Source organism: Mytilus edulis, chromosome 9 (genome assembly GCF_963676685.1).
Source record: "Mytilus edulis chromosome 9, xbMytEdul2.2, whole genome shotgun sequence".
Classification (NCBI taxonomy): Eukaryota; Metazoa; Mollusca; class Bivalvia; order Mytilida; family Mytilidae; genus Mytilus; species Mytilus edulis.
This window is the reverse complement of record NC_092352.1, coordinates 5,817,319-5,833,520: the sequence shown is the minus strand read 5'-3', so window position 1 is coordinate 5,833,520 and position 16,202 is coordinate 5,817,319. Positions and strand designations below refer to the sequence as shown.

Sequence of the window (16,202 nt, the reverse complement as noted above, 5' to 3'; positions counted from 1 at the left end):
CCGACAGAAAAACTAAGTCCATGTATAAGTAAAAATCAGAAAAAAATGGAATTTTATTTTTACAAAATTTACTTCTGGATACTATGTTATGATCATAAACAAGCTTCTGTCCAAGTTTGGTAGAAAGTTATTAAAATTTCAAAAACTTTAACCACAAATGCTGATGACGACACCGACGGAATGTAGGATAGATATGTCTTGCTATTTCGACTAAAGTCTGAGGCTCGACAAAAAGCATAAAAAAATGAGAAAAGAAATGGTTGAGTGGTTGAATCAAAGATGCTGATCCAAGGTTTAGAAAAAGAGAGTTACCCAAGGCAAGACAATATTAAGAGCAGGATGAATCTGTAAAAATTCTATGCATTAACCATATATTGGACTTCTTCTCTGTTAAAATAGTCACTCCCCTGTTTAAACTGAAAAAGCCATGCAGAAACACCTTTCCTGATTCCATGGACATTAATGGTCAGAGGTCATCTTCCATGCTAGATAACACATGGTTCTGAGAGGCTGTTACGCATGTGCGTAATTCATAATCAGAATCAGAATGGGAATGATAATTATATTTATCAACTCGTAGGCAATTAAATCACATCTACTAATTTTCATATTCTCACTTAACTGTCCTCAACCTGTTGATCAAAGATGAACATCCTAAAACAATTGCCTTTTTTCTCAATTATTAGGTAAAGTAAAAATATTTGAACATAACCCCACAAAGGGTCTTTGCAACTATATCTTGGTTGCAATGGTTCTCATAATAATATATAGAACAAGAGGCAGTCAGATTGACAACAAACCAGATTTTCTGCATGAAATTGATATTAGTAAACATGAACCCCAAAACAGGATCAAGTAAACAAAAAATTGTAGGGTGCAGAAATAGAAAGACAAAAATATCTAAGAATCACCTTTAACTTCTTAAAGTTTTACAACTTCACAATGATGAAATTATGAAAATCAAACTTGACCTTCATTTAGTCAAAGGATTTTTAAATTTTTTGGGGGTATTTAAACGCCACTTTTAAGCACTGGCTTTATCGTGGCGGCCAGTTATTACAGGTAGAGGAAGCCAGAGTGCCTGGGGAAAACCACTGACCTTCGATAGGAAAACTGACAATCCTAGTCAATTAAGATTGGAGTCAAGAGCACCCGCGCGAGCGGGGTTCAAACTCACAACCTCAGTGTTGACTGGCTAGTGATCACAGTAGTAACTACTTAGACCAATTCGGCCACCGAAATTTGAAAAGATTTAGTCAAAGCGTAATCAAGTCATTACAGAAACAACACTCTAAGTATCAATTGTCTCTACTTAAAAGTCTACAACTCAACAAGATTTCGTCAAAACGTTGTCAAATTATTGCATGGAAACTGTTTGGCAGCCCTACACACTCGCTGATGCCTGGGCACCGTACATCACCAAAATAATAACGGTAAACTGATATTTTCATTTGTTAATCCAGTTAAAAATCATCAAATCAAGAAGACCTGCAACCTTAGAACACAAGTTCACATTAAAAAATATCTAAAATATAAGATATGAAGAAAAAATATAGCTGCAACATGCACTTATCAGGAAATAAAATATACAAATTCCTCATCATCTATTATGTTTATCTATTTCTCATATAAATATTAAATATAATCTCCTACTGACAGCAAAACTTATCTACCAATAGAAAAACTGTATTTAAAACCTTACAATGAACTGACTTACCATTTTTGATTTTATATTTTTTAAATAAACATTCAAATGGAAAATCTTAATAAGCCTTAAATCATTATATTTCAAAAAAACGAGTCTGATAATAACTAACAGCTTAATATATTACTCATTAAGGAGAATTGGACTGAATCATTCAATATGATCCATGGTCTACTTTTTTGATATGCAATTCAGTAATTTAAGTAAGAAAGACAGAGTTGTCTCCCATATAATGTAAAACCATTTTGCAATTTAATTGCAGTTATCTCCCTTTCACAGTATTATACTAACTGCCTCTTATTCAGATCAAAACAATTATGACTGGAATTATCCATACTTTAGATAATATGATTGAATAGGCACATATATATATGTAAAAATGTAACAAGACTTTAAATTGTTTATTATTTTTGCATTATTATAGATGTTTATATACTTATAGTTTCCTACATATACATGTACTTCTCTAGTTAAGAATTTAAGTACCATGGTCACTGTTTTTATGATCTGTATATGGATTATTATTTAATTTTTTAATGTGAGATTAAAGACTCAAAACACTGGTGCAAATGATATGTGGTAATACAAAAGTTAATAATATTAAAATCAGGACAGATAAAGTTATTTAAAAAGACCATCATGACACTGACTTTTTATTTGTAAAACATGTTAAAAGATACATGAATGAGAACTAGATTTTAAAGAAAAAAAGAAAAAATAATTATATTATAAATGTATATCATAAGTAACAATTTTTCAGACATAAATATTGTGCAAATCTATAAATTATATAAATACATGTATGTACACACACGCAACAACTGATATATGTTCCTGCATTTTACAAGGAAGCGGTTTTAAGACCTTTGTTGAAAAAGCCCGGTCTTGACGCTGATGAGTTAAAAAACTATCGTCCCGTTTCGAACTTGCCTTTTACTTCAAAGATCTTGGAAAAGGTGAGTGAAACTCGGTTTGAACAGCATCTTGAAGCAAACTCACTTTTTGACAACATGCAGTCGGCATATGGTGCTTGTCATTCAACAGAAACGGCTCTACTACGGGTTCACCATGATATAGCATTGGCACTTGACAATAACTGTTGTGCGGTACTTGTTATGCTCGATCTATCCGCTGCATTCGACACTATCGATCATCCCATCCTGATCAATCGGTTAGAATACTCTTACGGCATAACTGGCTCAGCGCTGTCATGGATGAGATCCTATCTTGAAAGTCGAACTCAACGTGTAGCAATTGGCTCTGTATTGTCAGATGTAATAAACATTAAATATGGCGTTCCACAAGGTTCGGTATTGGGACCCCGATTGTATTGTATTTTTGCAAAACCGATCAGTGAAATATGTCGGCGACACAACTTTAGCTATCATGGGTATGCTGATGACACACAAGTTTACCTAGTTATCAAACCACTCGATAATTGGGACAACATATCTTCCCGTCTAGAGACTTGTTTAGCTGACATTAGTAAATGGATGTGCTTAAACATGCTGAAACTGAACCAAGACAAAACGGAACTAATCTTATTTTCACCAAAACATCGTGTAAAGGAATTTTCGAATTGTCATCTGTTATTTGATGGATCAATAGTAAGTAATCCATCTGTCGTAAAAAATCTTGGTGTTTATTTCGATAGAACATTAAGCATGGAAAAGCAGGTCAATGGCATCACGAAGTCGTGCTTCTTCCAAATAAGGAATATTGGTCGAATTCGGCAATATATCACTGAGGATGCCTGTAAAACTTTAGTCTGCTCGCTCGTCACGTCACGTCTAGACTACGGAAACGCTCTGCTTTATGGAGTAAATGCCAGTTTAGTCAATAAGTTACAGCGAGTACAGAATACGGCAGCCAGGCTCGTTAAACGTACAAAGAAACATAACCATATAACACCAGTTCTTGTGTCTCTTCATTGGATCCCGGTGCAGTACCGAATACAATATAAACTTATTTTGTATACTTTCAAAATCCTGCATGGCCTAGCGCCCGTCTATCTTGAGGAACTCATTAGCGCCTACCAACCATCAAGATCTCTTAGATCGGAAAATGCCATGCAGCTGATACAACCTCGTGTACGCACCAAAATCTATGGAGAAAGACGCTTCGACAAAGCTACTGCGAGCCTCTGGAACAATCTTCCTAACCATCTAAGACATGAACACTCAATCGAACTTTTTAAGAAAAATTTGAAAACCCATTATTTTAGACTCGCTTTTAGTGATTACATGTAACTTTTTTTATACTGACTTGACTTTTTAACTTTGTTCTTTTCGTTGTAGTATAATATGTCTTTTAACTATGATAATTAATTTTTTTTAACTTTTCTGTGCATTGATTGTTTTAATGTTTAACACCTTTTGGGGTTTTTTTAACTGCATTGATTGTTTTATGTTAAGCGCTTAGAGTAATTTTTAATTAGATAATGCGCTATATAAATATTGTAAATAACAATAAAATATTGTAAATAATAATATGTATACATTTCCTAAGAAAATGTACAATTTTATGAATATAAACAAATGTATATGTACTTTATTTTATACATCACAAATCTTTATAGTACACAGTTACATGCAACTCATATTTTTATGACTTATATTTACTGGTTTTAGTGTATGCTTATTTTATTGATCATTGTAAGCACAAATGATTTATACAAAAAAAAACTTGAAAATTTCAACATGGAATATCAATGGTTATATTAGTAAGGGATTTAACAAATTTGAAGATGATATTTTTGTTGACAATCTTTTACAGCAAGACATTTTTTGCTTGCAAGAAACCCACTGTGATCTGGATAATTGTTTAAAACTTCCAAATTTTCAAAGACCGGTTCATCTTATAAGACCTAGAACCAAACCTAGTGGGAAAAGACATGGTGGCTTGTCAGTATATATACTTAATACAATAAGACCGGGTGTTAAATTTTTAGAACATGCCACAAATGATTTTATATGGTTAAAGTTAGACAGAACATTCTTCGGGTTTCAGGAAGATTTATACATTTGTTTTGTATACAATCCACCTGAAAATTCTTCCTACTATAGAAAATTGAATTATAATATTCTTGAAATGATTGAAAATGATATAGTAAAATATTCCCAATCAGGAAAAATCATGATAGCAGGAGATTTAAATGCAAGAACTGCTTGTGAAATTGATCATATTCAAATGGATTCAGACAAACATATTCCATTATTTGACAATTACAAATGTGATTCTAGTCTAATTCAAAGAAAAAGTAAAGATAGTTCTATTAACACTAGGGGCAGACAACTCCTATCTCTATGTATATCTTCATCATTGCGTATCCTTAATGGTAGAACAATGGGTGATTTAATGGGTGCACACACTTGCTTCCAACCTTTAGGAAGTAGTGTTGTCGATTATTTTTTAGCATCTGAGGAACTCTTACCAAATTTCACATATTTTCACACTCATAATTTTTTACCTGATTTCTCAGATCATTGTCAGATCTCATGCATGTTAAAATGCAACACTAAAATTTATGAAAGAAACTTAAATCTAGCTTTAATGCCAGATAAATATATATGGGATGATAACTCAGTCTCAGCATTTCAAGATGCCATAAATTCAAATGAAATCAAAAAATTTATTAGACAGTATAAAGATAAAATTTATGATCAAGATTCAATTAATAATGCCGCAGAAGATTTAAATAAGATTTTTCTAAAAGCCACAGATTTATCACTAAAGAAAATTATTAGAAAACCAAAAAAAAGCAAGAAGAAGAAAATTAAAAAGAATAGAGAATGGCAAGATCAAGATATAATAAATTTAAAACAAAACTTATATCGAAAATACAAATTAATGCAAAATCACAATACAGATCCTTATGTACGAGGGTCCTTTTTTAAATGCCTGAAATCGTATCGAAAACAAAGAAGAGCAAAAATAAGAAAATTCAAACAAGACATCATGAATAAACTCGATAATTTATATGATCAAAATCCCAAAGCCTATTGGCAACTACTAGATAAAATTAAAAATATCTCAAATAATAGTCAAAACAAATCTGAGAATACTATCGACCCATCTGAATGGCAAGAATACTTTCAAAAATTAAATAAGAATGAACAATATAGTGATGATTTGATTAAGAAGAAACTTGAATCATTCCATAATGAAAATGTTCTTAATGAACTTGACTACTTAATATTACACCTGAGGAAATAGAAAAAGCAATAAAAAGTCTTAAGAATTCTAAATCGAGTGGATTCAGCATGATCTCGAATGAAATGATAAAGTATAGTCAAACCGTTTGTATCCCTCTAATACAAAAACTCTTTAATTTAGTATTTTCAAGTAGTATTTACCCAAAATTATGGGGTCAAGGCTTTATCACCCCCCTTCACAAGTCTGGATCTAATCATGATCCATCAAACTACAGGGGCATTACTATTGCAGATAACATAGGCAAGTTATTTAATTCAATTCTAAATAACAGGTTGACAAAATTTTTAAAAACTAGAAATATAATTAGAAGTGAGCAAATTGGTTTTACTAAAGGATGTTGCACAACAGACCATATGTATGTGTTAAATACCATCATTCAAAAATTTGTGAAAAATAATTCGAAGCCTCTGTATGCATGCTTTGTAGATTTTAAGCGTGCATTTGATTCAGTTTCACATCTCCACCTTTTTTATAAACTTAAATGTATAGGTGTTGGAACAAAATTTTATGACATTATAAAATGTATGTATGAAAACACAGAAACTTGTGTAAAAATAGACCAACACAGGACAAACCTTTTTAAATCAAATATAGGAGTAAGACAAGGGGATAATCTCAGTCCCTGTCTCTTTAATATATATTTAAATGATTTGCCAACCTATTTTGACCAAACATGTGACCCAATCCCATTAAATACACATCCCTTAAATATTTTAATGTATGCTGATGATGTAGTTCTTTTATCATCATCAGAGCAAGGACTTCAAAATTGTGTTAACAAATTAAATAAATTTACAGTTGATTATAAAATGACAGTTAACACAAAAAAGACCAAGGTTCTTGTATTTAACAAATCAGGAAGACTTAAAAATATTAAAATATCATTAGGAAACCAGACTTTAGAATGTGTACAGAACTACACATACTTAGGTATAAATTTTTCATCATCTGGGAGTTTCCAAATAGCAAAGAAAGAACTTTATAACAAAGGAATGAAAGCATATTTCAAATTAAGGAAGACCTTTTCAGTGGAAAGCCCAAAACCTAGTACTTTATTACACATCTATAACCATACAATCCGACCAATCTTGTTGTATGGATCTGAAATTTGGGGTTATATACCACATAAGAAACAAATACATTTGGATAACTTTATATCAAAAGAAACTGATTATCTTGTACTAGAGAAAATTCATACTAAGCTTTGTAAATTTTCACTTGGAGTAAATATAAAAACATCAAATATGGCATGTAGAGGAGAACTAGGTTCACTCCCTACACTGTATTATGTAATAATGAATATGGTAAAATATTGAATCCATCTTATGAAAGATATTGAACCTTCAAATATTATTCTAAGGGAAGCCATAAATCTATCTCATTCTATGGACAAACATAACCAGGAATCTTGGATAGGAAGCATTAAACATATATTTAAATTTCTAGACTTAGAATATCTATTTGTTAACCAGTCAAACTTTAAACAAAACCATATTCTAAAAAAAGTAAAAACATCTTTAACTATTAAATTTAAAGAAAGCTGGTTAGCTAGTTTAGAAAACAATTCTGGGAAGTGTACTAATTTACAATCTGGCAATAAATTAAGAACTTACAGAAAATTTAAAAATATTTTTATGTTTGAACCATATTTAAAAATGAATTCAAAAAAAGATAGGCAAATAATCACAAGATTTAGAACTAGCTGTCATGATCTTGAAATCGAAAGAGGGAGGTATATTGGAATTAAAGCTGAAGACAGAAAGTGTAAGCTATGTAAGAACGCAGTTGAAGACGAACTACATTTTCTTTTAAAATGTCCTGTTCTAAAAGATACTCGATCTCAACATCTATCTAATTTAAATTCAAAATTCAAAAATTTTTCAAGATTATCTGATGAAATGAAATTTGTTTGGATTCTTTCATCTGAAGATTTGTTTGTTACTTCAAACTTATCTAATTTATTGCACTCTCTTTTTGAAGAACGAAAGAAAATTATAGAAAATATTGTTGTTTGAAATAAAAAAAAAAATAGAAGAAAAATATATATAGATATATATATATAGGAAATAAAATTGATCAGGAGTTGTCTCCCATACACCTAGAACTATAAAGATTTATGTAATTTCTCCAGGTCACAGTGGCACCCATAACAACTATGTTGTCAATTACTTGGTTTATATCAGGTTAATTAGTGTAAATGTATATTCATGTGTTTTTTTTTGTTTTTTTTTTTGTTTAAATGTACTTTAATCATTCTAATCATTTTCTGTGCTTTATTTTGTAATTCATTTGATTGTATAGCTCAAATTTTGGGCACCATGATTGGTAAATAAAATTATCTTATCTTATCTTATTCCAATATTATGAACATTCAACAAAATATAAAAATGATGAGATATAGTATAATTGCAAATTGACAAATACCCTCCAGACTCCAAATGACATGGATGTTAGAAACTATACCCTTTTAATACTTCTTCTTTAATCCATGAGTAAATTTTGATTTTCTTTTTTTAATACTGATTACTCAATGGGAACTCTTGTTGAAAACTGGTTGAAACAACTTCCCGATTAAAATATAATAATGTGATATTTTGAGCCAAAATAGAAAAAAAACTTTGGCATTTGGACTTTGATAATTGTCTCCTTGGCAATAATACCACATCTCCTGTTTTATAACTGATTTCAATATGTAACCAAGGAAGCTTTACATTAAAGTCATCATGGTCATATTATATACAGATATATAGAGACAGGTTTACAGTTGCTCAAATCCTGATTTTTGTATTCATTGATGATATTTTTTACTGATATCATTTTTAACAATTCACTAAAACATTAAGTGTGATTTTCAACCCATTAAAATGAGATAAAACAATCTTTTTGGCAGCAAATCTAATGAGAAAAAAATCTAACTATATTGAATGACAGTTTACTTTATCATTAAAATTGATTGAATCTTTCATCTAAAATTAACATATAGAGCACCGATTTTCAAAACAAAAACCAAGATGATTGATGGTGTGTTTTGGAAAGCAAATGCTTTCAAAGTTTGTGTCATGATTGGGCCTTTTGAAATGAACTATACATATGGGTTTATAGCATTGTTGAATTCTGTAAGAAAGTTGTCTTATTGGCATTCATACCCCATCTTCTAATTCTGGATAAAGGACTTATGGTAATGATTTGGTTCAAAATATAATGGATCAGGTATATTGTTTTTAAGAGAATATGAAAACAGCATTAAATTTCGTGTATAACATCGTTACCCAAATCTTAAGTTTTTATATACTATACATATATATGATTCATTATATTCTGCATAATGTAATCTACAAAAAAACATTTGACAAATTAATCAGACTGAGGCCTAAAATAAAATATTGTTTGTTTCCCCAATCCCGACCGACCCTGCAAAAATGGTGCTACTCATAAAATTTTATTGTCAAAACTAAGTCAAATATTATTTTATTCATTTCTGATTTTCAAGCTTGCTGGATCGTCCCATAATGTTCAAGCTTTTTGGAAAAATAAAATTATTTCCCTACCTACCTACCCACACCTGGCTGGGCAGGGTCGGGATTGGGGAAACAAACACTATAATAATCTAGGCCTGATACATGTGGCATGTTTCTGTTCTGTTACCTTGGAAATTCAGAGAATAATTAATTTGTTTATTTATCTTAATTTTCCTTGTTTATTTGTATTACATCAGTTTGTTGCTGACAGCACTAGTGTATTGATCCGTAAGCAAGCTATAATCAATCAACAAATCACTATTATATAAAAGTGCAAGTGTATCTTAAAATAAAAGTTGAGAAAATCTATAATAAAAAAGGAATAACTAGTGAACTTCTAATGTAAAAGATGAAAAATTGAAAAACAACAGCACAACCGGTAAATAAACTTGACCTTCAAATAAGTGGACAAGCCATTCATTTGCATTTTACCTCCTTGAAAAAACATAAAGATACAGGAAGATGTGGTATGAGTGCCAATGAGACAACTCTCCATCCAAGTAACAATTTATAAAAGTAAACCATAATAGGTTAAGTTACGACCTTCAACACGGAGCTTTGGCTCACACCGAACAGCAAGCTATAAAGGGCCCTAAAAATTGTCAGTGTATACTAACTAGCTCCCTTTAATAGACAAGCGTACATGGCTATCCCAATTTTGTTTGGTTAGTCTTCATTATACATATCAGAATTCAAAATTCATTTCTTTGTCTGTAAGTCGTTCAAATGAAAATTCCACTGGGTATTGGCCATATGAACTCTGTTGTTCTTCTAATTTATGTTACTGTGGATTCATTATTGTTTGTGTGATGCCAACTGTGGATTCATTATTGTTTGTGTGATGCCAAGGTTCATGGATTTCATGCAAAAAAAAAAGTTAACAAAAATCTGAAAGAGTAATTTTGGGCAGATTTTGGCAAAAACTATGAATTTTCATGTTTTCCTCAGTCCACAAAAATATTAAAATTCTGGTTAATATCTTTTAAAAGGTCGTAAATTTTCCAGTATCTCATTTATTGTGACAGACAAATTGGTTATTACTGTAAAGATAGAACTGACCAATTTATTATTACTATATAGCCATAAATGACCAACACTTAATGCTGTCCCAAGATATAAACCCTGGCAATAATTCATAACAGCAAAACTATTTCTGAATAAACATGACTCAAGGGACTTCATCTACATATCATACTATATCAGAAATGACAATCCAGATTCATGTTGACACAGAAATGTCTTGGCATTATTCTGGATGCCACAACCAATAAAGGAAACGCGGCAGTCGTAGAGATGAAAATCAATAGAGAAAAACTATTGTTGAGCGTAATGTTGTAACTATATTGATCTTGTATTTAATCTGTCATTATATTGTAAGATACATAATTCACAAATTATATCTTAACCAGAATAAAACTTTATCAGCACTTCTACCCTGTGATGGCTTTTCTATAAACTCCAGCTTTATCAATACTTTGATTTAACAATTCCGTAATTAGATGGGCAAACATTGAACTACTTTCTATTCTTTGATGTTTTCTCATTTTTACCTGGATGTAATAAAATATTTAACTAAATTTGGACTTTTTATTATGTTTTATTACCACTGTTTCCTCTAATGAAGTTCAAAGTTGATAGACCCTATTTCATCAGGTGTAAATAGATCATGACCTACTGATGGATGGATCAATTATGATTAAACCTGGTTCAGGTTAACATTGAGAAATAAACAATAGATGATAACACTATAATTATACCTGTTTTATAATGACTTGTCTGTACAAAGGCTTTTATTATCATCAAATGATTGTGTTACAGAAAGATAAAATTAATATATGTTGACCTAATATAAAGAGATTTTTTAGGTCAATGTAAATTAAATTTTTTTATATAAAGAGATCAGTATATGATCTTCCACAATAGAAATAAAGAGACTATTTTAATAAAGAGTTCACTCAGTATGATCTTTGAAAATATTCATATATTATATAAAAAATGTTTTTCTGTTACAAATCATGATGTATTGTTCTATGTGTACATGTTATGCTGCCCATCAAGGGCCCTTGATTGGAATAATAAAATATTCTTATATTTCAATTGTCTATATGATATACGTCAAGATAACCGGCTAGAAGATCAGAATCAGTTTAGTTGATACTACAAAAGATCTGTCATCAATACCAGAGTTCCTAAATGACTCAAACATAACAAAAGAAGACACCAGATGAGGTTTCTGACAGACTTTGGACAGGTACATCATTATGTGGCTGGGTAATACAAATTAGCTTTTTTAGATCTCAACCCTCACCTCTTTTTCAAAAACCCAATTAGTCAGACAAAATATCGTAAAAAGACTATACTAAATGAAATTGCCACACTAATAGTGGCAACTGATAGCCACTTGTATGGAACCAATAATGAACAGCAATACTAAAGTGACATAATAGTTATCAAAGGTACCAGGATTATTATTTTGATATGCTAGACACAGGTTTCGTCTATATAAGACTCATCAGTGACACTCAGGTCAAAATGGTTAAAAGCCAAACAAGTATAAAGTTGAAGAGCATTGAGGACCCAAAATATCTATATATAGACCAATATAAAAATAAGAAGGTGTGGTATGATTGCCAATGAGACAACTCCCCACCAGAGACCAAATGATTAAGAAGGTGTGGTATGATTGCCAATGAGACAACTCCCCACCAGAGACCAAATGATTAAGAAGGTTAACAACAAGGTCACTGTAAGGTATTCAACAATGAACAAGCCTTTATGCATAGCAAGCTGTAAAAGGCAATCCCATTGTTCTGGTGCTAAAATACAGCAAATGGTAAGTATTACAATGGCAATTATTACAGCTTATATCCAATTTTATATAAACAATCATGAATAGCAATATAATGGTGGCATGAATAGAGTCCACACTCTGCACACCCATGGATGTGGTGCTTATTATCCGGCCAAAAGTAACTACCGGTATTAAAGTAGCAGCAATCAAACAAATCTTCATGGTCAATGGGGATGCAACAATAAAACAAATTTCCACACATGATACAGGGTAAAAAATACAACCAAATCAATTTAAGTGGCAACAATAAACAAAATGCCACTTTTATGATACATTGTATTGGGGTAGTAATAAAGCCATTTTCATTATTATAGTTTCAACAATTAAACAAATTATCCAGTCATTAGATATAGGAAGATGTGGTATGAGTGCCAATGAGACAACTATCCATCCAAGTCACATTTTATAAAAGTACACAATTATAGGTCAAGGTACAGTCTTCAACACGGAGCCTAGGCTCACACCTAACTGCAAGCTATAAAGGACCCCAAAAATTACAAGTGTAAAACCATTCAAACGGGAAATCCAACAGTCTAGTCTATAAGAAAAAATTGTAAGGGTTTCTCAGAACCCAGTGTCTTACCTACTTAATGAATCTAATAAAGGTTTTTAAAGAACTTTAACTGCAGACTGTATGTTATGTTAACTGGATGAAAAACTAAGTCCATATATATATTTAACATACTGAAAAACTGGACATACATTTTTACCAAATTTCCCTCTAGATACTAGCTTTTGATCATAAATAAGCTTCTGTTCAAGTTTGATAGAAATCCGGGGAAAGTTAATGAAAGTTATTAAAATTTTAAAAAAACTTTAACTACAGAGTGAATGTAATGTTAACTGACAGAAAAGTCCAATTATAAGTAAAATATGAAAAGAAAAAAGAAAGACTTACTATAAAATATCAACTGGAATGGCTTAACTCAATCAAAAAACTTTGTTAAGAATTGCATGAATAAAATAAAATTCCATTACTGTAGTATTGTAGAAGCAGTAGAATAATCAATTACAATAAAATTACCAACAGCAACTTTTATTGGTGGTATTTATACTGCCACTTCTGATATAAATTGTAATTTTTGGTGTGCAATTTCTTAAGCCACTGTCATCTTATTGTTAATTTATTGTGGCAATCAGATTAAAGCTGGTTTCTGATACACAGATACTGATTCCATTAATATTGCAACTTCTAAAGCACCAGCTTATAGGCAATGTAACTGTGACTAGGAAACATATTTATAGATTATCAGGGGGGTTTTGCAAATATGAGAGATTTTCTCAGCTCCAATTTTATCGAAGACTGATAGACCTCAGATGAGATGTAGACAAGAAACTTCTTCCAGTCGAAAGACCATTGATAATCCTCTGTTTTCTTAGACAACATCGACAACACTGACATAATTTTATGTTTATAGTGTCATCATGTTCTCACTATATGCTTTAAATTGTCGGTTGAGTAGCTTGAGATAGAAAATTATCATACAAAAGGTAAAAAGAATATTTAGAAAAATAGCAATTACATATTCACACTATGCCTGGATCTCATAGTCACTGCTTTCACCAAGTCTAAGTATAATAAAACAGTTTGTGGGTACAGGACTACATTAACATCACCAACCTGGTATAGTCTCTTATAAAACTGTGTAATGATACAATGATTCATACTTTATCTAACCAAATTTTAAATTATAAACGCTTTATTGCACTCTGCCAGTGAGATACCTATTTAAATTCTAATATCTTATTTAAGATGTGTTTTCTCACGTCTTTTATCTTTTCATTTATTACATGTATAGATGTTATTCACACTACTATGATAAAATGGATGACAGTTTTAAGGTTTTCACTCCCACCAGTTTATTTGTTTGTGATCGTAGGAGAATGACTACACTTGATAGATGATAGACATACACTATATACATGATAGACATCCACAATTTGACTATAATGAAAGTTGTCTGTGAGTCTATTACTATAGGCTTTAACAATATAATGGTCATAACAGAAATTTTTAAATATGTAGTTACATATTCCGGAATGAAATAAACATTCTGTGGATTCAGTTATTTTCTCGGGTAACAATTTTCGTGGACTGAGGATAACTTACACTTCCGTGGAAATCTCAATTGTCAACTGAAGAAAAAACCTGACTAGGCCATGTATTATAGACCTGAACATGATCTTTTCACCTTTAATGGCACATGTTTTCATTTCCTTATTTTCAAATTCAATTTTGAATTTATTACAGTGAGACTTCGTATTGACTATGTCCCATTTGTTGTTATAGATTTTACTGCATTAATCCCCCAAAGAAATATTTCTATAGAACTCTTTTCATGTCTGCATGTTTAAAATTGGGCAATAAATAACAGAATTTATGAAAGGTTTTCCATTTTGTTTCCTGAAATTAATAAATTTTAATGTAACTTTGTATATATAAAATTACAATTTATAGACAAGAGGAAAGTTCTGTGTTGCTTGAAGACAAATTGTACTGAATCGGTTTGTCACAGTCAGGAACAAATTATTATGATTCCTATACTTTATAGGTCCTCTGTATTAATTCATTTAAAAGTAAGTTTAACCATGGAAGTATATCATATTGACAATATAATACTTTCATGGTTTAACAGACATTAAATAAACTGTTTACCGGTATGTAAAATAATCAAAACATTATATGAAAAATAAATGAAAATGTTTAAGGGGTGTAAGATATATTTATAAAAATGTTCTAAAGCAAGTGACCTTGGCCTGGCCAATGTATTTTGAACCCTATGGTTTTGCTGTAATAAATGGCGTTTTCCAGTCACTGCTGAAGACGCTGACCTTCCAACAGCTGTTACTGTAAGATGAAGAACAACAATCAATCATCAGTTTCATTTATTGTTTACATTTCAAATATTTCACAAGATCGAAATATTAGTTTACCTTATATTTGTAATTCATAAATATAATAAATTAGATCTATGTAACAATGTATAAATGTATGAATTTTATATAAAAAAGAAGATGTGGTATGATTGCCAATGAGACAACTCTCCACAAGAGACCAAAATGACACAGAAATTAACAACTATAGGTCATCGTACAGCCTTCAACAATGAGCAAAGCCCATACCGCACAGTCAGCTATAAAAGGACTAGAAATGACAATGTAAAACAATTCAAACGAGAAAACTAACAGCCCTATTTATGTACAAAAAATGAACGAAAAACAAATATTTAACACATATACAAACGACAACCACTGAATTAGAGGCTCCTGACTTGGGACAGGCACATACATACATAATGTGGCGGGCTAAACATGTTAGCGAGATCCCAATCCTTCCCCTAACCTGGGACAGTGGTATAACAGTACATCATAAGAGCGAACTATAAAAATCAGTTGAAAAAGGCTTTACAAAACAGTGAGCCCATTTAATAGAAATAAAACATCTTCTACAACATTATTGTTATAAAAAATTTAAACCGTCTCATTTCATTTGAAGTTTCTACAATTTTAGCTATTTTGTTTGATTGCTTTACCTGAACCTTACTTGAAATCATACATGTATGAATTGAATATTTTACTTTTATGCTTAAATGATGTTACATCATGTATGTGCTAAATTAAGGCACTCTGAGGCGAAATATGTGCCTTCTACACAAAAGATAATTGGCTTAATATGTCCTTTCTACGCAAGCGCTCCTTTTAACAAAACAATATCTTGACAGTGCCTTTTACAAAGTGATTCACTTCCAGGGTAGTTTGATTTTAATATTTCAAATTAATGCATCACTAATTCCTTGGAAAAAGTAGCAGAATCAGTGACTTTTTAATAATTTGTGTAATGTGTTAGTACCTTCACCTACATTTAACACTTTGTGGTTTACACATTATAAATAAATTGGTATATTGTGTTTGT

At 31.0% G+C, this 16,202-nt stretch overlaps 1 protein-coding gene across 34 annotated transcripts in view; it reads right to left on the bottom strand.

Annotated features, from left to right (window-relative positions):
* Nucleotides 1–16,202, bottom strand: part of LOC139489457 (uncharacterized) — a 169,084-nt gene that overhangs the window by 146,094 nt on the left and 6,788 nt on the right. The gene's annotated exons all lie outside the window — the stretch shown is intronic.